This window comes from Octopus bimaculoides, chromosome 3 (assembly GCF_046866305.1).
Source record: "Octopus bimaculoides isolate indiv1 chromosome 3, ASM4686630v1, whole genome shotgun sequence".
Classification (NCBI taxonomy): Eukaryota; Metazoa; Mollusca; class Cephalopoda; order Octopoda; family Octopodidae; genus Octopus; species Octopus bimaculoides.
Genome location: NC_142930.1, coordinates 133,248,441 through 133,273,024, shown reverse-complemented (window position 1 = coordinate 133,273,024; position 24,584 = coordinate 133,248,441). Strand labels below are relative to the sequence as shown.

The 24,584-nt window shown below is 35.6% G+C and overlaps 1 protein-coding gene across 24 annotated transcripts in view; it reads right to left on the bottom strand.

Moving 5' to 3' along the window:
• LOC106877319 (tyrosine-protein kinase CSK) overlaps positions 1-24,584 on the bottom strand; it is a 354,354-nt gene that overhangs the window by 234,812 nt on the left and 94,958 nt on the right. For 8 of the 24 annotated variants that reach the window (XM_089349669.1, XM_089349666.1, XM_089349674.1 and 5 more), the window contains one exon: positions 14,917-14,937. The exons of the other annotated variants lie outside the window; for them this stretch is intronic. The gene's annotated coding sequence lies outside the window, so the exon portion shown is untranslated. The remainder of the gene's footprint in view (positions 1-14,916; positions 14,938-24,584) is intronic. 24 annotated transcript variants of the gene reach the window in all.

The window sequence follows — 24,584 nt, the reverse complement described above, 5'->3', positions numbered from 1 at the left end:
TCACTCTGCTTGACATAAAAATCTTTTAACAACCAAAGACCATTTCCCCAATCTGGTAATATTTCTTACACTGGCATAACAACACATATTTAGATGGGATGGGTAAAACCAACACAAATTAGTTACTGGTCCTTTATTTCTTTTTTCATTCATTAACCCCAGAGAAATGTAATGATAAGTCAAAAGCTCTTTTCGAGAGTTGGGCCTCATGGAGGCAATAACTGAGAGCTCTGGCATTATGTTTTGCTTAAGAAGACTTACCAAGCCAACAAAATTGCAGTTGTGGTAGATACCAGTGTCATACCGGTGGCACATAAAAGCACCCATAAAGCACACATAAAAGCACCAGACTGAGGTCTGGTGCAGCCTTCCAGTTTGCCAGCCCTGGTCAAACTGTCCAACCCATGCCAGCATGGACAACAGACACTAAATGATGATGATGACATCAGCTCCATTTTAACTAAAACAGAAAGTGGGCGGAGTAAATACTGCAACGCATTTTGTCTGGCACTCTTCCTATTTTGCTCTCCACTGCCACTCTGAAAACATTTAATATCAAATTACATATGTAACACATTTCAAAAAATTATTTCATCATTACTCCACTTCTCATTCATATCTCTCTACTTCAAGAACTAAAGTGTTTAGAGAGATTTTGTAGGTTACTTGTTTTTTCCTTATTTGGTTTGAAAACTATTGTTTTATAGACAATTTAAATCAAATATATCTAAAAAAATCTATGAGAAAACATCAGTGGAGCAGTTATTGACATTGTACAAAGTCAAAACATCCCAAGTTGATTCATTAGAGCTACAATATTTAGACTTACATTGGTAAACACATTTTTTTTTTTACTCTTCAGCTTGCCCTCAACAAAATAAAAGAAAACCCTCAAATGAGAAACTCTTCATTCAAACCAATTGTGGGTGATTACTTATGTTGAATCTTTTCACTCTTACTTTAACAATCTTAGTTACTCTAAAAGCACAAGCAATACTGAAAATACATTATAGTACCTTGTGCAAACATGGCCTAGTGGTTAGAGCAGCGGACTCGCAGTTGAGGGATCGTGGGTTTGAATCTCAGACCGGGCAATGTGTGTGTTTATGAGTGAAACACTTAAGCTCCACACAACTCTAGCAGAAGGTAATGGCGAACATCTGCTGACTCTTTCGCCACAACTTTCTCTCACTCTTTACTCTTGCATCTAGCAGCTCACTTGCGACAGACCAGCATTCTGTCCATGTGGGGAACCTATACGCCAATGAAACCGGGAAAAATCGGCCCTTATGAGCCAGGCATGGCTTGAGAATGAACAAACAACATCAACAACAACCATGTGCAAATATGAAAGACTTCTGCATTTTGTCTAATTAAGTCTCACATCTTCCTTCACCAGCCCTCCACCTCCTTTGCCAGCCCTCCAGCTCCTTTCTCACATCTTCCACAAACAAACTCTCTTGCCAGTCTGATGTAGTCAATTTACACCTCTCCTGAAATTTCTGGCCTTGTGCCAAAATTTGAAACCAATATTATCAACAGAACTGGCAGAACTGTTAGCATACTGGACAAAATACTTAGCCTAGTGCAGTGAGATGTGACAGGGTGATGCCATAGTAGGATGGTGAGAGGGGGGTGCTATGCTAAGAGAAGTAAAGGGGAGCTAGAAGGAAAGAATGAACAGGTAGAAGGAGGAGGTGATACTTGGTGGGGTCAGCAGTTTATCAATGGGGAAACCAAAGGCTAAGAGTGAAAGATTGCAGAATTGAAAAATGAAGAATGAAAAAGGAAAAGAGTAAAATAAAAAATTTTAAAAAAAAAACTATCTTAAAAAATTAGAAAATGAAATTAAAATGAAAAGATGACGAGAAGCTGAGTTATTAATATAAAGTTTAGAAAGTTCAAAAGGTCGAGCAGTTTGTGTCTGTGAGAGAGAGGAAGAGGTAGACGGCTAGATGGACAGACGAATAGACTGACAGACCGTTCCAATTCTTTACATTCTGATTTCAAATCCTGCTAAGATCAACTTTGCTTTTCAACCTTTGAGTGTGATGGCCAATACAATAAAGTACCAGTAAAGTACTGGAGTCAATGTAATCGACTTTGCCCCTCAGTCTAAAATTGTTGGCCTTATGCCAAAATTTGAAATAAAATATAAAAAAAAAAAAAAAAAACAGAGTAAAATACATTATTTCAAAAGTTTGACATATTTCGTATTTCCACGGAAAAAAAATTTAAAATATTTTTTTAAATGTTAAAAATTAAAATGGAATAAAGAGATGCGTTAATAGCATTATGAAAACATTTTGGTTTATTTATTCATGTCCTATTTTTGATTGGTGAGATATTCAAGAGGTTCTTTAAGTACTGATAAAAGAATTTGCTTGAGAAAGGAACAACTGCAACTATGGGCAAAATGTACAAAGCAGTTAGTTGGCTTAGAAAGTTAAGTAGATTCTTCAACACAAGAGTTACAGGTTTGTCCTTGTCTTGTGTGTCACTAATTAAGACAAGGAAGAATAAAAGAAGATAATGGGGAGAAATTGCTAAAGTTTCAAAACAAGAAAATAAAAGGAGAAAGTACTTATTTAGATTAGCTATTCACAAGCCTGTACGTAAGTGTGTACTTCACACACACACATACATACAATATGTAAGTGTATGCATGCACATACACAGAAATACACAATTTTAAGTATGATCACAGTATGGAATTAGCTACTGCATCTCCAGTAGCAACATTTGATACAAGAGAAGTTCCTTCAATACATATATACAGGGGTTGGACAAAATAATGGAAACACCTTAAAATTTCAAACATATTTATTTTGATATGGAGTAGGACCACCTTTGGCAGTAATTACAGCTTGAATTCTATGAAGTATGGACTCGTACAAAGTTTGAATTGTTTCCAAAGGAATTTTTGTCCATTCTTCAGCTAAAACAGTCTCCGGTTCATGTAGTGATGATGGTGGAGGATATCGACTCATTACTTGTTTTTCTAAAATGCACCATAAATGTTCAATAATATTGACATCTGGGGGCTGTGGTGGCTAGATAAGATGTTCAACTTCACTAGAATGTTCCTCGTACCATTCAGTAACAACTTTAGCTGTGTGAATTGGTGCATTACCATCCTGAAAGATTGTGTTTCCTGACGGAAACAGTTCCACAACCATAGGATGAATTTGATCAGATAAAATGCTTAAATAGTCTTGACTATTAATTCTGCCATGAAAGGAAACCATTGGGTTGGTGGATTTCCAAGATATAGCCCCCCCAGATCATCACAGATCCTCCTCCATGTTTAACGGTTGGAAGAAGGCAGTCTGGGTCAAATGCTTCTTTTGGCTGTCTCCACACATAAACTCAGCCGGTGGTCGGGAATAGAGTAAAGGATGGCTCGTCCAAGAAAATAACATTCTTCCACTGCTCTAGGGACTAATTCTGTAGGTTTTTATGCCACTCTAAACACTTTGCAACGTTTGTTTTGAAAGTAGTGGTTTTCTGATTGCAGCCCTCCCAGTGAACAGTAGCAACATTTGATACGAGTTTCCTTCAATACAGCTCCCAGCGAACAGTTTTTGTGGAAACTGGGTTCTTGAGGTGGTCATTAAGCTCTGCAGTAATTTTGGGAGCTGTACTTTTGTGATCCTTTCTAACAATTTGTCTAAGAGTCTGACGATCCCTATCTGAAAGTTTTGGTTTTCTTTCAGAGTTTTGTTTCGACAAGGAGGTTTTTCCCTCTTTCTCAAAGCCTATCATTACTTTCGAGAAAGTACTTCTTGATACACCAAACATTTTGGCTGTTTTCATTATGCTAGCACCTGCCATACGAGTATCAACAATTTGACCTCTCTGAGAATCTGATAGATCTATCATTTTAATGAATTTTAATTACCTTTTTCTGATGATATCCAAAAAGAAACAGCAATTTTAGCAAAACATATTAAGCAACACTAATAATAAATAAAAAAACATAAAAATAAACAAGCTTTTGATGGTTTTATAGATATTTCAAAATTATGATGCTATGATGCTAGGTGTTTCCATTATTTTGTCCAATTCCTATATATTAGGAGTATTCATCTAAACTCTGTTAACTCTTACCTACCAGAATGCCTGACAATCATTAAATATAACTATTGATGATTGCGCCAATGACATCCTCTACATGGTTATTTGATCTGCTAAAAATAGTAACCAAATCTTTCTAAAAAGCACATCCTGCCATCTTACAAGGAGGAGGAGGAGGAAATATTTGCTAATGTGTTCCTGAGGAAAAAGCCAAATGGTCATATGCCTTTGATGATAAATCTGTTTGATCAGAGCTGACCAGGGGGGGGGGGGTTAAACAGCAATGATTATTAATATCAGTATTGTGGATTCCCTTGTGGTAAATTGCTGGCAATAATGTCTATTAAGTACCTCTATTAAGTAACTCACAGAGTAGAAGCAATCTTTCTTTCTAAGCAGACAAGTGGCTTCTTACAATGGCACAAAGTTACACATTTATGGAAAAGAGGTGTAACTAACACCTACCCCAGTACATAGCTGGTACTTTTTGTTGATGAAGTTAAGAGAATACAAAATAAATTTGATCTCAGGACAACAAATTTGAATTTGTTTTATTTTTTTAATGCCTTAAAGAGAAGAGAAAAGACTGCTTTCATGTTCCTTTGTGAGGACTCTGAGACAGATGAGAATAACAGAATCTTGATATCCTCAAACCAAAGGCTTATAACAAAGTAATCTCTTTGAAAGGTACCCACAGTGAGAAAGGGCTGCATGGATGTGTATACTAAACAGGCAAAAAGAACAAAAAATATTTTTTTATCTAATTTTTATACTTATTTTTACTCTAAGTATAAAAACAAAGAAAATGATGTTTTAATTCTCTTAGATAATAACAATAAAGACAAAAGGGCAATAAAAGAAATGTTAGGTTCCTAAATTTAATATTTTCATTAAAATAATGAAGAAAATTCACTACACTTTTTCTACCCAGAGCTGATTGAAGCATCACCATCATCATCAACCACATCTGATGATGAAGGAAAGTTAGAAAATACTTCATCACGGTATAAATCTTCCATTTGGAACTTAATTTCCCCCATAGATAAGGGCCACTTACACTCAGGCACGTTTGATGAAGTAGATGCTCAGGAATCAATTGACAATGGCCGTATCCATGAAACATTTTTGAAACATCAAATGATGATGTCCACCATTTAATGGTTAATCCAGGCAACAGATTGATTTCCCCATTCACAAATGCAGGGGAATGCAAACAAATAATTTAAGACATCTATTCTGGAGGTTTGCCATATCTGCCACTCTATTGCTCTCAACAGACTATTAAGAAGACATTTTACAAGGGAAGGATGTTAGTTATCTCAATCAAATCACATAACTATTTATGTTCTTAGTCCCCTGATAGATGTTGCATACATTAATAATCAAATAGTAACATGCTTCAAGTCGACATCTGTGTTAAAGTATGCAGATGACAAAGTTGTACCTGGAATAAAAAGAACAGATCCTAGGCTATAGATCTTTCCAGTAATCTGATATAGACACAATGCAGCAATGACTGCTGATAGGCAAACCAAGCTGGCTGTAGACACATGCACCACTCATTATTTTCATATGGTAAACCCACATTTTACCAACTCCTTTCAAAACACGACATTAAGATATCTGTTGGTGAATGTGACCTAAGCTTTATTGTTAACAATAAAAATGGAACCTGGTGCAGCTCTCCAGCTTGCCAGCTCCTGCAAAACTGTCCAACCCATGTCAGCATGGAAAAGGGACATTAAATGATGATGATCATCATCATCGTCGTCATCATTGATTAACATCCACTTTCCATACTGGCATAGGTTGGACGGTTTGACTGAGGGCTGGTAAGTCAGAAGGCTGCACCAGGTTCCAATCTGAGCTGGCAGAATTTCTACAGCTGGATGCCCTTCCTAACGCCAACCATTCCAAGAGTGTAGTGGGTGCTTTTTGCATGCCACTGGTACAAGGGCCAGTCAGGCGGTACTGGCATTGACCACACTTGAATGGTGTTTTTTACATGCCACCGGCATGGGTGTCAATCAGGTGGTACTGTCAAGATCTTTGTCAGCCACTCACCAGCTACTTCTTTAACACTAGATATGATTTTGGTACATCCATACTAACAGTTTGCATCTCCAGTCTGGAACCCCATTCTTGTAGAATATCAGCTGGAAGTTGTCTAGAGACATGCAACCAGATAAATACCCTGTATCAGCCAATAAGCTTATTATTATTTCTTCTCTGGGCATCAACACACTAAATTTTCAAGATCTAGTAGTTAATTTTGTAGAAGCCCACAAAATTATAAACCAGCAACAATTTTGGTCACCTTCTTTAATTCATGGATATGCTTAACCCTTTCTTTACTGTATTCATTTTGAGATGCTCTGTGTTTCTTTCAATTACTTTAAATATAACAAAGAATTTAGTAAAATAACTTAGTTATCATTAAGTTAGTGTTAGGAACATAAATTGTAGCTAAGGTTTGGTGGAAGATTTTAATTCAAAACTTATGAAAACAAGACATTTGTACTACAGACCCAGAAGCGGTTTCATCCGGGTTGGTATCAAAAGGGTTAAGAATTGTTTTTCTATTACATATTTTAACCCTTTTGTTACCATATTTCTTTTGAGATGCTCTGTGTTTCTTTCAATTAATTTTAAATATGACAAAGAATTTAGTAAAATAGCTTAGTTATCATTCAGCTAGTGTTAGGAACATAAATTATGACTAAGGTTTGGTGGAAGATTTTAATTCAAAACTGATGAAAACGAGACATTTGTACTCAGAGCCAGAGCCCGTTTCAGCCGGGTTGGTATCAAAATGGTTAATCAAAAACCAATACTGCAGTCATGACTTTCAGAAACATATTTTCACACTCTGAATTGTCAAAGCATGAAATAAACTACCTACGTCAGTTCTTAGCTGTCAGGATGCTGCATTCTTAAAAAAATTCCATACTTTACAAAATTCTGCAACACTACTCTCGATGTGCTATGCTCACTTTCTTCTTTACACCTCTTATATTCCTCTCTTTTCTATCTTTTTGTGTTTTATTCGGAGTATTGTGCAAGTCTTTCTAGCTTCCATTGCAGTCTTTCTTTACTATGTCTGCTTTCTATCGTCTCTCTTAACCTCTTCCAACAACTTGTAGAACACCTGAGCACTGTATACAATAAGCTTATTATTATATGCAGCCTGTTATCACTGCGTCAATTTGATAATTCTTAACTTCAAAGTCAGTATCAGCTGTGATAACTATTTTTCAGCACATTGTGTTATTAGTGACTTAAAAGATAACAAAAAAATATAATATATATACACTTGAAACCAGTGCAATGAGAAATAAATACCTTATTTACAATACCAAATTGCAGAAGAGTGAGAGAATCAGTAGGTGGAGGACAAGATTATACAGTATTTAATTTCATTTCTTAACTTTCAAAGCTTAAAATCTGCAGCAGCCAATTTTGTTTTATCTTTCCAAAGTTGATATAAGTATTGGTTATGAACTGAAGTTGATTTAATCAACTAGTTCTTCCTTTGTACAAATTTAAGGTCTTGTTTTAAAATTATTTATGAAAAATATTGATTTCTTATATTTGCACAATAACTTATATCTCAACATATTCATTATCATTATTTTGTAGTTGACAAAGATCTTACTGGTTGCAGCTGAGGGTTATGTGAAGTGGACAGCTGCAATTCTGCTATCACATTACAGAAATGAGAAATTAGAAACAGGATTGAGATAGACTGATTAGATTCATCATCATCATTTAACATCCGTTTTCTATGCTGGCATGGGTTGGGCTGTTTAACAAAGTGAAGTACCTTTTCAAGTCATATCAACTCAGAAGGACTGGTTTCCCAGTTTCATTGCATATATATTCCCCACCTGGATGGGATGCCAGTCCATTGTGAAATGAAGTGTTTTGCTAAAGAACACAATGCATTACCCGGTCCAGGAATCAAAACCACAATCTTACGGTCATGAGTTCAACACCCAAATCACTAAGCCATACACCTCCACAGCTGGACAGTTTGATAGGATCTGGCAAGCCAGAGAGTTGCACCAGGCTTCAATTGTTTGTTCTGACATGGTTTCTATAACTGGATGCCCTTCCTAATACCAACCACTTTACAGAGTGTACTGGGTGCTTTTTTACATGGCACCAGCACTAGCACTATTACATGGTGCTGGCACAGGTGCCTTATACGTGGGACCAGCACAGGTACATTATATGTGACACCAGCATAGGTACTTTATATGTGGCGTAGGTATGGGTGCTTTTTATGCGGAACCAGCAAGGTTGCTGTCTACATGGCACCAGCAGAGTTGCTTTTTACGTGGTTCCAGGTGTTTTATGTATGGCACTGACACAAGTACTTTATATGTGACATCAGTATGGGTGTCATCCACATCGCGCCAGCATGGGTGCTTTTTATGTGACACCAGCATGTAAATTAGAGACACCGGTTTGAAGTTTGAGTCCAAGGACAGCTGTTTCTGTTGCCTTCTCACTAATGACTTAAAGTTAATGAAACAGTAACCTCTTTACTGTTGTTTAGCCCATAGTCAGAATTAATCAAGTAGAATTATGATAAAAGGCATTCCAGTCATGACCATCTCATTTATTCTAATACAATATTTAATGTAGCCTTAAAATTTTAAAGATGGTATGGAATGATTCATGGGAGATTTGGCTGTTAATTCTACTAGATCAACTAACTACATATACATTCCCAATGTATGGATTTCTTTTCTTTTAAAGGAAAAGTTATTCACAATAAACCTAACACTTTATTTGGTTCAAGATTATTTGAAGTTAATTAACTTTTGTTATGAATATTATTGAACTGTAAGCGTACCTAACAGAATAGATTACTACCAGCAGAGAGGTATTTCAAAAGATTTTTGGAATGTTATACCTATATTATTTTAAAAGATTCCTTTTATCAGAATAATTAGAACACGTCTTCCTGAGGGTAAACCCATTCTCGTGTTGTTACAGCAACGCTGAGTTTTAATCAGTTTTAATCCTTATCGTCAAGTGAGATATTTGTACATCTTTGTATACATAACTTCGGCCGAGTTTAAGCTCAATACTTCGTACAGTCTTTTGACGATGTATATACATAATTATCATACATGAATAATGTTGTAATTGTTGCTGATGTTATAATTAAAAGTATATTTATTAAATAAAAGAAAAATCTAAACATTTCTAGCTGAAACCTGTAGGGCCCTTAATTACATACATCACACATACACACACACACACACACACACACACACACACACACACACACACACACACACACACACTAGGTGGAAGAGCCGATAAAGGAATCTCAAAGTGAAAACAGCAACTGCGAGAAATAACGACCAAATAAATCTTCCTTAAATCATACCCTACTCGTCTTGAATAAAAGCAGATAATGCAGTCCCTACAAGGACGGAACGATCACGGCTGGAATGCTTTTGATTATGGGTCTATTCGCTCAAGTTGACCGGGGACTAACCAAGTCAAGAACTCCATTCTTGTCATATAGGGGTGTGTGCATGGGTGTAAGTAGGAGAGAAAAACAATCTTCCGTGGTTTCTTTTACAATGACTAAGTAAATTCTGAAATACTTCAGATTACTGAAGTTAAACAAGCATTACGTCCATCCCTTGTTTATCATATAACTGTGTTTTCTTGTGTTTGTTTTTTCTACATAGATCACCATTCATTTCATTCAGTAACACTGATAGCAAGTTTATTGAAAGCAACAACGATTGTTTTGAAGTAAATTTGTCTAAGGGAAGAAACTCATACTGAACTGACAAAACTACAGATAAATTACGAGATATTCCAGATTGCCCCACCCAATTCTTTTGTCGTCATCGGTAATTGTTGTATATCTAATTAAATTTTAATTATTTATTTAGCACTTTCAGTCAAAAATACTTCGATTTTAGATAAATTGAGATGTCAACCACGAAATACATACGAGTGTATTATTTAAGTTTATACATAATCAGACACATACGCGTGTATATATATATATATATATATATATATATATATATATATATAATATTCTTAAACAAGAATGTTGTTGACAGTGACTTGGAAGTTTCGGCCAGGTAAGCCATATATGTAACAATACAATAAAATGTTCCCTAATAATCCATCTAACTGCACTTGGAACATCCACAATGGAACCTGGAACCTGGCCTTACCTGGAACCTGGCCTTACCAACTCTTGTCAAGCTGTCCAACCCATGCCAGCATAGAAAACAGACATATGATGATGATGATGATGATGATATCCACCTTATCCCTTTTTCAAAACAATAAAGTGTGATATGAGAGGAGTTTGGTTGTTATTTCAAGTAAGCTGAGTGACTGCCTAGAGATTTATTTTGTTGGCTCACCAAAATTGTAGAACTTCCAACCCTTATTCACTGAAGCATAGAATTCTTAATCAAAAATTACTAAAAACTAAAGGATTTGCAACAGCTTTCCTTCTTTCTTTCTTTTCATTTAATATGCATGCATTTATAAAAATAAAATATATTTTTGTATATAAATACATTGCATTTCCATTTGGAATGTATAATTATATTTTGATTGCATATGTAATTACATTTTCATCCTATATCAATTGAAATAACAACATTTTTCAGGAAGTGAAACTGAACAACACTAATTCTTTCATTACTGAATACATATTATTTCCATTATTTCTAAAACTAATACAGCTATTATAAGATAACCATATTCTTTATCCATGTAACTCATCATTATCATCATCATCATCATTTAATGTCTGCTTTCCATGCTGGCATGGGTTGGGCAGTTCGACAGGAGCTGGCAGGCCAGAGAGCTACACCAGGCTCCAATTCTCTGTTTTGGCATGGTTTCTATGGCTGGACACCCTTCCTAACACTAACCACTTTACAAAGTGCACTAGATGCATTTTGCATGGCAGTGGCACTTTATATGTGGATGGGATACAAAAGCTCCTTCCCAAGTCATTTAGACTCATAGGACTACTTTACCAGTTTCTGTGGCATATATATATATATTCCCTCTGGATGGGACACTAGTCTATTGCAGGATTAAGCGTTTTTGCTGGCCGAGTGGACTGGGGTAACGTGAAATGGAGTGTTTTGCTGAAGAACACAATACATCACCCAGCCCAGGAATCAAAACCACAATCTTACAATCATGAGTCCAATGCCCTAACCACTAAGCCTCATACAGATGTTTTATACATGGTACCAGCATGGTTGCTTTTAATGTGGCACCATCATGGGCACTTCTTAAGTGGAACCAGCACAAGCACTTTTTATGTGGCACCGGCACCAGAGCTTTTTACATGGAACTAGTACCAGTGCTTTTAATGTGGCACCAGCACAGGTGTTTTTTGATGTGGAACCAGTAACAGGTGCTTTTTACATGGCACTAGCATGAGTGCTTTGTTACATGACACCAGCATAGGTACTATTTACATAACACCAAATATATTGATATTGGATTTTGTTTTGGGAAAGACATTCAACTGCATCTGGAGATGAGGTTCGATGAGGTTTCAGCTGAAGAGTTCTTGAATGTTGGGGGAGTATAGAGTAACTCCCTAGTTACCTTTACTACTAGATCCACCCTAATCTGGGTTGAGAGTACCTGTCAAGGGTCCCCTATCATGAGCCAAATAGCAGAAAGATGGTCTTGTGGTTTAGATATACAGGAATTGGTGGTGGGTTAGCCCCTAGATATTTGCAACACAAGCCCCTCAATGTGTAGGTATGCCCTGTACATCAAAGCTAAGGTCAGGAGAACAACAAACAAGAGTAAATTGTAAATAATCTGGTAGAAGACAAGAAACTACTACTGCATCTTTCCCAAGAAAGATCATGAATCTTCAGACTTGCATACAGATCCATGATTGCTGACGCCGGTAGGTTAACAATGGCACTCTGCTGGTTACAATGATGAGTGTTCCAGTTGATCTGACTAGTGGAACAGCCTGCTCATGGAATTAACATGCAAGTGGCTGAGCACTCCACAAGCATGTATACCCTTAATGTAGTTCTTGGAGAGATTCAGCGTGATGGAGAATGTGACAGGGCTGGCCCTTTGAATTACAGGTGCAATTCATTTTTGCCAGTTGAGTGGACTGGAGTAACATGAAATAAAATGTCTTGCTCAAGGGCAACTCATGACCTTACAATTCTGAGCCAAATACCACTAAACCATGTGTTTTCACTTGTAAGTATAGCACAAGAAGAGAGAATATTGGATTGAGATTCTTTATAATAATTTTTTTAAAATACAAGTAATTTTTATATAGTTTTAAATTATATTTTTTCCCTCAAAATTCTGAATCTCTGATGTTTTAAAATGTGAAAATCCAAAGACCTTTAAAGAAATATCAGAAAATTAGCAGAGATTTTTTTTTTTTAAATCCACATCTAAGCAAATAATTTTTAACATTTCAAGTAAAAGTTATGCATTTTTAATGTAAATAGCAATCTTCTATTTTACTCAAAACTTCCTTTCACACTACCACCACCATCACCACAAACCAATGACGGAGCCTGTATGTCGTCACTTGATCTGCTAGAAATACCAATCAATTCTCCAACAAATTGCAACATATTGTTAAACTATTTATAATCACATTTATTTCCATAAAAAAATATCAGATAACCAGAAAATAAAGTGAAACTATATTTCTGTTTCTAATTTGTTACTATCATGTTAAAATTAAAAAAAGATGTTTAAAATAATTCATATAGTTTTTCAATACTTTTCAATAAATATGTCTTTCAATAAAATTTGATATTGACTAATATATTTTCAATCAATTTGTCTTTCAACAAGTTTGGTTTTCTATGAATACATCTTAATGAATGTCTTGGCCAACATCTGTTTTGCTCATTACGCTTTTGATAGACAAACCTAATTTCACATATATATACATGAGTTACAAATGTGTTTGTGTGCGAATAGTTCTGGGTTCAGTCCAACAGTGTGGTACCTTGCGTGTGTGTTTTATATAGATTTGGTAGATGGAACCTGAAAGAAGCCCATCATATATATATATATATATATATATATATATATATGGTGAGAATGGATGAGGATAGCTGCGTGAAAAAGTGCCACACCCTAACAGTTGAGGGAACCCGTGGAAGAGGTAGGCCCAGGAAGACCTGGGCTGAGGTGGTGAGGCAAGACCTTCATACATTGGGCCTCACCGAGGCGATGACTACTGACCGAGACCTTTGGAAATGTGCTGTGCGTGAGAAGACCCGGCAAGCCAAGTAAGATCGTTGCCAGTGCCCCTGGACTGGTTCTTGTGCGGGTGGCACATGAGATGCACCATTTTGAGCGTGGCCGTTGCCAGTACCGCCTGACTGGCTCCCGTAGGATTTTCGAGCGAGATCGTTGCCAGTGCCCCTGGACTGGCTTGTGCGGGTGGCACATAAAAGACACCATTTCGAGCGTGGCCGTTTTTGTGCGGGTGACACGTAAAAGCACCCACTACACTCTCTGAGTGGTTGGCGTTAGGAAGGGCATCCAGCTGTAGAAACTCTGCCAAATTAGACTGGAGCCTGGTGTTGCCATCCGGTTTCACCAGTACTCAGTCAAATCGTCCAACCCATGCTAGCATGGAAAGCGGACATTAAACGATGATGATGATATATATATATATATATATATATATGTATATATATATATATATATATATATATATATATATATATATACATATATAGTAAAATAAGGATTGAGATCAAATTGAGTACTTGAAAAGATATGTACCAGGTAGGGCTGGATAAACCTGTGGTTCAGCCTCAACAAACTTCAGCCACATCCCTGTTGTATTCTTGGGATATTCTTTTGATTGTAAAATTAGGTTTCATCTAATGATTTTGTAATGAAATAATGTTCTCATTCTTCTATTAAAAATGCGTAAGAAACAGCTACAATGAGCTCACAATTACCCATCGTCTTTTATTATTCATTTGAGTGTGTGTGTGTGTATATGTATATAGTCCACTGTTAACCCACTGTAGTTTTGAAATAAACTTTTATTCATCTCATCCACTTTTACGATTATTCCATATGAAGGCAAATTATAGATGCTTATTCGAACATCTTTTTTCAACATGTAAGGAAGTAGTTTTCTATCTGCCTCTTTTTCTTTATATATATGTATATATATATATATATATATATATACACACACACATAATTTGCTGCCTTGGCAAGAAGCATGTTGAATCTTTTGGAAAGAATGTTTATACTTTCTTATCCTCTAATTTTTTGAAATATATATATATATATATATATATATATATATATATATTGTGTGAGTGTGTGTGTCTTTGTGTCAGTATCTGCCCCCATCATTGCTTGACAACCAGTGTTAGTGATTACATCCCTGTAACTTAGCGGTTCAACAAAAAAAAACCAATAGAATAAGTACCAGTCTTTAAAAAAAAAATAAGCACTAGGGGTGGATTCATTTGACTAAAATTTCTTTGAGGTGATGCCCCAGCATGGCCATGTCTAATGACCAAAACAAGATATATATATAATACATTGAAAGTGAGATTGAAGCTTGCTTGTTTACAATGTTACCCAGCCAGACTGGCGCATATTTGGAAAATACTATGAATTAAGTTTCCCCTGAAATGTGAATATGAACAGAATGAAACAAGTTTGGTGTAGATCATACAAATAGTTATTGAGATATTAGGGGTTTTCGGGATATAAATACCCAAAAATGGTGCATAGTGGGAAAATTCTCCGATAATAACTTAACGTTGAAAGCGAAGAAACTCTTACCTCTCGATTAGATACAGTGACCTGACAACGAAAAAAAATATAATTTGTTTTTTAATAGCAGATGTTTCTATTTTCGTTTTTGTTAAGCACAGTATTTTAATCATATAGAAATATTTTTAAGTGAATGTGATTTCAAATATCTAAGTTGTTTGTACAGTAAGTATTTATATTTTAACTTTCTTTAAACAGACAATATTTTAATATTTCTAAAAATTATTTTCAAGTGAATACCATTACAAAAATTTTTTTTGGCATATTTAAAAAATATTTTAAAGTGAAAATGACTTTTAAAATATGGTAAATATTTTGTAAAAGACCCATTTGTAACCTCAGAGTGAAATAATTGTTTTCCATAGTTTTTTCGAGTGCATTCAATGTATCCCACCTCCAAAGATTTGATTGCTATTTCTAGCATACCCTACTACCACGTAACAGCTATTTGAGATAAAGGACCCAAAATACCTGTTACGTGGTGGCAGGGTGTGCAAGAAATAGCAGCCAAATTTTTCCTTTTCTGGGGAAAGGAGATATTTATGTGTGATTCCGATGTCACATCCAAAAGCATGGAAAGTAACCTGTAAAAGGTCAAAAAAAAAAAAAATCCGTTGCTGGGAAACTCAGACTTTCCCAGTGATCCAACGGGTCACGGGTAGTCTAAAATATATATATATAAGTGTGTATGAGTGTATATATACATACATACTCACACAGAACAAGAAACCTGTTCTGCTCCAGCTCTTTTCTTTCATACTTTACCTCTCCCTGCTACTCATTCTCTCAGCATAAAAATTGCTTCACCTTCCACCCCAGGGTTTATAATCTTGCAAGTTGCATGACAACCTCAGCAGTACTGGTGGCACAAAAAAGAAGTGCCCAGTGAACATTGTAAAGTGGTTGGTGTTAGAAATGCTATCCAGCTGTACAAATCATGCCAAGGCTGACAGTAAAGCATGATGCTCGTCAGATCCTGTCAAACTGTCCAGCCCATGCCAGCATGGAACATGGACATTGAATGATTAGAATGATGATATAATTAGTCCATGTATTTGTATTTGTGCTGGCCAATGCTTGATCAGTGGCTGAATGTGTAGTTACACATACATCAATACATATTTTTATAAATAAATATATTTTTATATATACAGTAATCCCTTGTCTATTGCAGGTGTTACGGTCCACCCCCACAATAGGTAAAAATCCACGAAGTAGAAACAGTACTGTACTGTATATTTTTTTGAAATTATTTTTATAATTTGTATATATTTATTTTATTATAAATGCAAAACAACACCACGGTGGAATCGACGTAAGCTTAAATAATAAACCACGATAGGTGAACCGCAATATGGCGAGGGATTACCCTGTGTGTGTGTGTGTGTGTGTGTGTGTGTGTATCATCATCATTTAATGCTTGTTGTCTGTGCTGGCATGGGTTGGACAGTTTGACTGGGCTGGCATGCTGGAAAGCTGTGCCAGGTTCCAGTCTGATTTGGCAGGATACACACACACACACACACACACACACACACACACACAGACCCTAATCTAGAAATCCGCTTCCGATATATATGTTATTTAATGTATACAATATAGCTACAAGCTATTAATAGTTTCATGCATTGGAGATGTAGTCTAGGTAAGTTTCTAATAACATCCCTTGTGCCAACAAGCAATCTCAGGTTTTGAGCATATGACTGATACAATTTACAAATCAGGATGCAAAAACAAGAGAAATCACGACAAAACACACACACACACACACACATATACAGGATATGATAGTTTCAAGGAACAAAATCCAACAAAATGCACCACTATATCTGTTTTAACAGAGTGCCAAGTTCAGAGCATTGTCTATTTGAATCACCACAGGATTGTATTTCACCTTTGCTCATGTGTGTTTCTTTGTGTGAACAGAAAGCTTGAATGAAAAAAATGGAAAGATAAAAACAAAGATACAGATGGAAATATTGAAATTCTTATTATTTTGTGATGAAATTGTAGTTTTTTTTTATCTATGTTTATTTACAAAAATTTTGAAGAGACCACTTTATGTATCACTGTGTTAATAGAGATTTAGGATATATGTATATATATATAGATATTATATCTCATTAATTTTACACTAAATCAGTCACAAATACTATGAAAAAGAGTATTAGTAATATTCACAGAAGGAATTTTGAAGTTTGGTTTGATTCCTTTGATCACTATTGAGAAAATATTTGTGTTTGTTAAGTGAAAAGACATTTGGAAATAATGCAGTGATGCTTTTGAAGATGAAAGGCCGGAATGAAAGGATGCGTTTAAATAAGGAAAACAAAAGTCTTTGGTTCTTTTTAGACATCAAAAAGAGAAAAGGTTAAGACAAAGTTCAATCTTAACATCTTTCTCATTTCTCAAGTTACCATCTTGTGCTGATACCAAAGTGAAGGTCTTTTACAATATATTCTGTAACCCTTTTGTCACCGTATTTCTGTTGAATACACTGTCATTGATTCAATTAATTTTGGAAAGTAAGAGAATTCATTACAATAATTTTGTTGTTGTTAAGATGGTATTTGAAACAGAAATTAACATGAAATTTTGATCACTTTAGAGTTGGAAGTTTGAATCAGAACCAGGAGCAGTCTCAGTTGGGTTAGTATCAGAATGTTTGCTATTGGAAAAGAAAGAATGAGAGAGGGAGAGAGAAACAGAAAGGGAAAAAGAGAGAATGAGAGGGAGGAAGAAAGTCTGTCATGCCTTTGACAAGATTAGATGCCAGTTACTTTACAGAGTGTATTTAGTGTATTTTATTATTGCACCAGCACTAGAGAGGTTGCCTTGCTCTCTGCTAGGCTAAAGTGTCTTTTCTATTCAAGTTTTTCAAGGCAAACAACAAAGACAGTGAACAGAAGAGAAAGTATGAATAGTGTGATTGAAGAAATAGAGTGATCATGTAAAAGCACCTCTTACACTCTTGGTGTGATTGGCATTAGGAAGGGCATCCAGCTGTAGAAAACCATGCCAAATCAGACTGGATCCTGGCACAGCCTTCCAGCATACCAGCCCAGTCAAACTGTCCAACCCATGCCAGCATGGATAACAGACGTTAAATGATGATGGTGATGATGAAATGAAAGGAAGGAGTAAGGAAACAGATGGTGATAGCAATATGTTGGTTATTAACATGGAAACCAAACAGAAAAAAATAGCATAAGAAGCATGATGGGATAGAAATAAAGATGGGTGATGATTAAAGAAAAAGTGTGAAAATGGTTGGTAGAGATGTTCTATAGTAGGTTAAAGTACTAGATTCCAATGACTAGTCATATGGGGTAAAGAGAATGATGACAAGCAGTAGTGATCTGTGATGTTAGTGGGATTGGATACAAGCTGACCAGATATCATCCTTCATTATACAGGTGATATGGTACAATGAAAAGGAGAGTGAAAGAGTAATGAAGAGGATAATAAATGGAAACTAAACTGGAGTGAAACAGGTGAATTACCCTATGTAGATATAAGTCCCAACCTCTATCACCACCACTACCATCAGTTTAAAGATCATTTTACTAAGCTTGTATTAATGAGCAGGGTATTATATGTATACAATTAAACCTTGGGAAGAGGCATTATGCCGGTAATAAACACACGCACTGGTTCAGTCCTTTATTAATTTATATAGTTTTTTGTTAAATTATTTCATTGCACTCTTGCAATGTATGTTTATAAACAATAGATATCAGAATTGGTATAGCAGTGTTCTGAATTCAAATCCTGCTCAAGTTAACTTCAACCAATTTTGGGAGGAGAAAACGAGAAATACTGGATTGATATCATCAATTAAACCTCTTGAAAGTGATGTCCTAGCATGGCCAGAATCCAATGACTGAAATCATTAAAAGAGGGCATACATATCATTAGTGCTAAAGATGGACAGTAGTGTGTGTGTAAGAGAGACAGACAGACAGACAGAGAGCAAAAAGTGACTGCTTTGAGAACTTTATCAAGGATAAGAAAAAGTGTTTACATTTTTATCAATATATGCTACCGGTTTCAATTGCTTAAACAGACAATTTAGTCATGCTAAAAAAATGAAGGGTAAAAAATATATTGAAATAAATTAATTAAAAACATGTGAACTTCCAGAACTAACATCATGAAAGGTTAATATAATTTGATTTATATCATTTTATTTTTCCATTTATTCCAGCTTGTCTAAATCATCTTTTAAAGCGATTGAAACAGGAAGCATATTTTGATAACAATGTAAATATTTTCTTTTACTTTTATCCATGATAAAGTTTTCAAATTATTTTCTTTTTGTTTTAAATATAAATTTACCCACATGCAACCTCTTTTTCAATATATAATAATACATATATTGCATATTTGTATATACATCTATGTAACATTGGTAATTTAATGCCAAGAATCTAAGAAAGAAAATTTATACTTAATCCTATGTGATGCATTAGTCTAGTCTACAACTTATGAAGTCTCTGTATGCTGTCTGGAGGCTAATGCCATTACATTATAAAACAATAAACAAATATCGAATAGATTTGATTATCTGATAAGATCAATTCTTATTGGTAATCTAATAATGTTCTTTAAATGCTCCAATTTTGAATCAATTTTATTCTCTTTAAAGCCTATTGTAAGTAAATCTCATACAAAAGTGAATTAGACGCCAAAATTCAATCAAATTGCTTTGAAGCCAGTCAATAATACATAATATCATTTTCATGTTTTTGCTAACGTAAAGCTAACATCAAATTTTTCTTAAAATACAAAGTTAATTTGAATCTTCACCTTTAATATCTTTTTACAGCAAAACCAGAACAAGAGGGGGAAAGAGAGAAATCAAGATAGGTTTAGCAGATATGTTTAGTGCTAATTTCAGAGACCCTTTCCAAATATATTTAACAACACCATCAAGAAAATACTACAACTTCCTTAAATGTACTATAAACCAATGATACTTTAGGACGATCCAACACCTGATTCACTTACTATATAGACTTAACCCTTTTGATACTAACCCATCTGAAACTGCCCCTGGTTATATGATACAAAGTTGTTGTTTAAAGGGATGTAAATTAAAATCTTTCATTAAAATGTTAACTTGCATTCCAAACACCAGGTTAATGAAGAGAACCATTTTACAAAATTCTTCAGAATTTTTACAATTAACTAAAACAAAGGAATCATATTTCAATAGAAATATAGCAACAAAAGTATTAAAAGCATGCTATGACTCACAATACTGATTTAACAAATTGTGTCCTGACTCACAACACAGCCACAGCACAAAAGAAAAACCAGTGATGAAGTTGCTAAATTAGCATTTCTCAAACAGTTCACTGCAATGCTTTGAAGCATTGCAAAAAGTATTTAGGTGGGTCACAGATTTTTAAAAAAATGTAATTTAAGACTTCAGAAAATTTACACTAAAGCTTGAGCATCTTGAAAAACACAGTCATAATTTTATCAAACACATATATGATTAATAAAACTAAGTGAGCAATTGTATTTTCTGTATATTTTTTTAAGTTTGTAACTTTAAACTTTACTTGTGAAGTGTTCAAGTAATCTCATATTTGCTCTCTAGTGAATCAGAAAGACAAAGAAATTGAGAACCACTACTCTACATAGTGGTCATTTAGAAACAGGTGAGGTTTGGCAACAGGAAGGGCAACTGGCCTTAAAAAAAAGCTGCCTTAATAAATTCTATTTGACCCATGCAAAGATGGAAAGGCGAACATTGAATGATGATCACACTCACATACACATAAATATACATACTTACAACTGTGTGTATAGATATACATACAACAGTATGTACAGTTTCTATCTACAGAACTCTATAAAATATTGCTCAACCTGGGACTATGATAGAAGACACCTGATAAAAGTGCCATGCAGTGGGACCAAAAGCTTCCAGGTGATCCTTGCAAACAAAGGACTTTGATGTTTGTTATTTCATTTGCACAGGAAAGTCTAAAAGGAGTCACAGGTACTACTCTTCTTGGAATCTGTACATTGCATCTTTTAGTCATAAATTCATCACCTTAACCACTCAGCTAACTATAAAACATATCTTAGCATGGTCAAAGGTGTAAGAAGTTTGCTCCACAATCATGAGATTTCAGGCTCGGTCTTACTGTGTAGCATCTTGGGCTACACCGTAGGATCAGGCTGTAGTGAAAGACACTTTTATCATAACCCATCATAATCTGGTCAAGCTTGCTCGGACATTTTTAACTTGCACACGCCATCCATCTCACTTCCACATTAGTTGAGGGAGGTCTTCAGGGAGGAATCCAGTTTCTCTGATGAGTTGTTCTACATACCTTATGTTCACATGACTTGCTCAAGTACGGCTATGTTTTGGTATCCATGACAGTAAGTCACTTGTCAGCTCTTGCTTAGCTCACCAGCAATGTCCTGCACAAGAACCTTTCCCTTATAATGGTAGAAAGACACAGGAGATCTCTTTACAGCTGTTTCTTGATGGGGTGAGTTCTCCAAGATATGTTTTAAGACTACTGTCAACATTTGGGTGTAAGTTCCATCTAGCTTGGATTCCACTTTTTTGGTAAGTGTCCATAGCCCAAGGATAAGATAAAAGTCGGCTTAAATTGATCTAAATGTTGTTGGTGAAATTGGGCAGATGGAAATTGTGTGGAAGCTTGTCAAATGGATTTCCCTCCTATCTATTGAAGGAGTCACAGACACTTTCACACACTCATATACAATAGGAACTTCTGTCTACCAAATTCAATCACAAGACTTTGGACTGTACCTGTAATTTAAAAGGTCATCTTGTTACACTGTCACACACATTCCTCCTGAGAATTATATTAGGAGTACACAAGTCAGTATACTGTTGTTAGCCCACTTACACACTAACTCAATGAGCAGGTGGTTTACTTGGTCGAACAACTGACAACTCATTTTCAAAACTTAAAAGAAAAACAACTAAACTAAATTATGATGAACTAATTAGGTCAGCTATTTTTTTTTTTAATATATGTTATTTTATTTTTATCTGTACAAAATGTTATTCTATCTAAAACAAGCTTGGCTTTGATATATACCATTCCTGACTTTTACAGGAAGTAACATAAGCCGGTTTTAAATGTTTGAAGTTCATGCTTTAAAAGCCAAATGCCAGGACAGAAAAGGGTGACTAATTTTCAGAAAAACCAGTCAAATTGCTTTTACACTCACACACACACACACACACATACTCACTCACTCACTCTCACTCTCTCTCTCTCTCTCTCTCTCTCTTTCTCTCTCTCTCTCACACACACACAAAATTTAAATCAATGCACTTAACCTAGTCATTTTTTTCTTCTTTTTCAAGTTGATCCAGTTATTTCATATAATTTTACCTTGAATATTTTTGGTTTTAACCACATTAAAAAGAGAACAAAATAAGCTAAATTTGTTGGGTTTTTTTTTTCCTTTTCGTCCTAAGGGATTAAGAGCAAACAATACTCCAACAAATTTCTTCATTACTATTCTTTAGTTAGAGGAAAGTAAATAACAGAGGCGCAAGCATGGCTGTGTGATAAGAGGCTTGCTTCTCGACCACAAGGTTCTGGGTTCAGTCCTACTGCATGGAACCTTGGGCAAGAGTCTTCTACTACAACCTCAGGTTGAACAAAGCCTTGTGAGTGGATTAGGTAGAGAAAAACTGAAAGAAGCCTGTCGTGTGTGTGTGTCCCATTGCCGTTTGACAACCGTTGTTGGTGTGTTTGTGTCCCTGTAACTTAGCAGTTCAGCAAAAGAGACAGAATAGGTACAAGGCTTTAAAACAAAAGAAATAATACTGGAGTCAATTCATTCAACTACAAATTCTTCAAGGTGGTCCCCTAGCATAGCCGCAGTCAAATGGCTGAAACAAGTATATAAAAAAAAAACATGGTTAACATTGCAACAGCTAATGGCAAACAAGCCTAGCAGTGTTTAGTTACATCAACTTGTTAGCAGTTCAAATTCTGCCAGGATCAATTTTACCATTTATCTTTCAATGGAGCAGACAGTGATAAAATAAATATTAAAAAAAAAAAAAATGCCAAGTACTGGACTGATTAAGTTGACTATACATATTCTGCCAAATTTGTGGTCCTTGCATCAATATAAAAAGCATTTCTTACTAATAGCAAGCATCACTGTGCAAATGGTAAAATTTCTGTATGTTGTCTGCAAGCTGGTATTATGTCACAACCACTGATGATTCTCTCTAGAAAACAATGACCATCTTATTTCACCTCTCTGTATCATCATCATTTAACGTCCATGTTCCATGTTGGCATGGGTTGGATGATTTGACAGAAAACTGTTAAGCTGGGGAGCTGCACCAAGTTCCAATCTGATTTGGCATGATTTCTACAGTTGGATGCCCTTCCTAATGCCAACCACTTCAGGAGTGTAGTGGGTGCTTTTTATATGCCACTGGCACAGATGCCAGTTACCTAACACCAGCATCAATTAAAACTACAATCTCATTTGGTTTGACAGGTCTTCTCAAGCACAGTATATCACCAAAGGTTTTGATCACTTGTCACTGCCTCCATGAGACCCAACATTCAAAGGGTGCTTTTTATGTGCCACCAGCATAGGTGCCAGTTACATGGCACTGGCATCAGTCATGACTACAATTTCACTTGGTTTGACGGGTCTTCTCAAGCACAGCATATAGCTCAATGTTTAAATGGTACTTTTTATATGCCAGCATGGGTGCCAGTTACGCAACACTGGCATTGACGACGAATACAATTTCACTTGGTTTGACGAGTCTTCTCAAGCACAACATTGCCTCCGTGAGGCCCAACGTTCAAAGATCATGCTTCACCACCTCATCCCATGTCTTCCTGAGTCTACTTCTTCCACAGGTTCCCTCCACCATTAGAGACCGGCATTTCATCACACAGCTGTCCTATGGATGTATGTAGTTAGGTGAAATCATAATTTAAGTTTGCTTAGACACAGCAATACATAACTCTTTTTTGTTGCATTGTGTTGTGTTCTTGAGCAAAACACTTCATTTCACATTGCTCTGCGATCATTTTGACATCTGACATGTGGCACCTGTTGCACCTGTACAAGTAATGGCAATCTGATGGAGGGAGTGAGCTTATGTCTGCATAAACATTTGATCACTATAAGGAAATCATCTGTGTGGTTGTTCAGTAAGAAATTGTCAAACCCTCATATGATGTCTAACGACGGGAGAGTCTGTCATATATATATATATATATGGTCTAGTCAGAGATTGTTTCTCTGAGAGTGTACAGCATCTTCAGGTCAGTTATGGCATAACTTGACTGACTTGGTCAAAATAAAATATATTATCAAGCTCTAATATAGTACTGAGTGCACTTTTTCTGGCAGTCAACACTAAACAGGTGTGGAGGTGGGGGATTCCTGAACTTGTAAAAGAACCTTTGCATCAGGAATGGGGAAGCTTTTTAGTATCAGGGGAAGATTTGAAGTGTATAAGAGCCTGTAGGAGAACTGTGGTGAGAAAAATTATGAATCTTATATTTTAATTACTGTTTTGGGCTGAAATTACTTTGGCATAACATTTAGAATTGAATAGGATCTTTATACTAGAATTGCTTCATGTGGAGACCTTTATGTATAGTCTCACATAACTTGACAAAAGT